The sequence below is a fragment of the Mus caroli genome, chromosome 17 (assembly GCF_900094665.2).
Source record: "Mus caroli chromosome 17, CAROLI_EIJ_v1.1, whole genome shotgun sequence".
NCBI lineage: Eukaryota > Metazoa > Chordata > Mammalia > Rodentia > Muridae > Mus > Mus caroli.
In genome coordinates, this window is record NC_034586.1 from 37,755,702 (window position 1) to 37,757,872 (window position 2,171).

Genomic DNA, 2,171 nt, shown 5'->3' on the forward strand with positions numbered 1-2,171 from the left:
CCAAGTAGTCTGGTTTATGTTGGTCAACTATTCTTGGGCATGAGGTCTGCCCTAGAGTGTGATTGATAAACTCACTGACAAACCATTGGGGGAAAAATCTGATTTTTCTCTTTCCCAGAAGGTGTCAATTGGAGTTATCTTCATGGTTAGGTGTGAACTTTGTGCTCACTTCTCCCCAATGCTAGGATTTTGGGGTATTTTGGACCCATGCAGCTCTTACACATGCTGTGCATTCCTATTTCTGTCAGTCCTGTTGTAGATGGATGCTGCTGTCTCTTGAAGTCATTCACCACCTCCAGTTCTTACAAACTTTCTGTCTTCTCTTCTCCATAGATCCCTGAGCTTTGAAGGAAGATATTTGATGAAGACATCCCATTTAAGACTGAATGAAAGTTTGTGAAGCAAAGCAAGTGCTCCAGTGAACCATCTCCTGGCATCCCAAACTATGCTTTGTAAAAAACAAAAGAAAAAGCAAAAAGAGTTGGCAGTTTTAGACTCTAAGTGATCTATCAGACATTTGCATTTTTCTCCATATTTTGCATAGAAATTTTTGAAACTGGATTAAGAGACTAAATTTATCTAACTGTTATCTTTATGCTCTCAAAACATGAATATATTCTGCTAGGAGAAAAATCCCAGGTCAGAGGAAAAGTCGCCCATCCACATGGTAATTCGGGACTACATATCAATTGATTGATAACATTTGTCAAGATAGTAGAACAGCTATTTCTCTGATTAAATTCATTCTCTTCTATAATAAGGTGAAAATATGCATTCTAATACATTTTTTTGCATCTTATGTATTGACATTTGTGTAAATTAGTGTGTAGTGGTTTGAATAAGAATGGCCCACAATGGGCCCATATCTAAATGTTTGGTCCCCAGTTAGTGAAACCGTTTGGGAAGGGTTAGGAGGGGTTGCCTTGTTGATATATGCCTTATTGAAGGAGTTATGTCACTGGGGTGGGCTTTGAGATTGGAAAAGACTCAATGCTTCTCTCTCTACCTACAGTTTAGGATGTAAAACTGTCGGCTACTATTCCATTGGCATACCTATCTGCTTCCTAAAGCTCCCAATTAAATGCTTTATTTCATAAGGTTTACCTCGGTCATGATGTCCCTTCACAGCACAAGAACAGTGGCTAAGACACGTGTAAGTGTTGAAAAGTATCACCTGGCAAAGCTGGTTCTTAGTATGCTATATATTCTTGTAGCCAACGAGATAACCACCAGTATCTTCAGTGTTGTATGCATGACCCCTACTGACACGATCAATAATACATATTTATTCCCGGCCACCCCATTCTTCCCTTCCAATATCACTATTTTCCAAGTTTGCATAACAAACTGCCATACCCTTAATATACTGTGTTTTTCTAAGATGTAGCCTGTCCCATCTATGTTTTAGAGAAAAAGCCCATTGAGTTTCCATACCAATTCCGCTTTACAAGCTAGTGATCTTAGCTTAAGATAAAGTATATTAAAAGTTAAGTTATGCTTTGGTAGAATGTATTTTCTCTAATTACTTTAATAAACCATAGACAAAATACCATTAAATACAACAGTAGCATTTATAGTCTTCAATTTTTTATTTTATGTTTTATAAGACACATTATGTTAAATCAACACCTATACAGTTGTTAAATATTATATGTATTAGTCCAATAGAATCCCTTAGTATTTCCAATTCTGTTCATCACTCACTTACTATGATGAGAATTTTGAACTCTTCTGATCATCTTAAATATATAATATAAATATTCTTTCATCCCTTATTTGTTTTCATACAACCGCTTGCTTATATTTCTACTTTCTCAAATAAATTCTCAATTTTTTCAAGGAAACTGGTAAACACATTATATATTTTGTTCAAATCTGCATCTTTTATAGAGCCTAGTAGAATATTCAGTGCTTAATAAGCACTGACGAAGTGTCTATTGAATCTAAACACATATACCACATTCTACATTGTATGGGACATTAGCTTCTGCCAATCTACATAGTATATTCCTCAACATTCAAAATAATTATATTACAGAATCTAGTATTTCCATTGGGTGGAGCATTTTAACTCCCCGGGATGCTCTGAACTCTGTGTGTGCAACCTAATTCCACACAGAGAGAAGTCCTCTGCTCTTATCAACACTACACAGCTTGTGAAGCTCTCATTG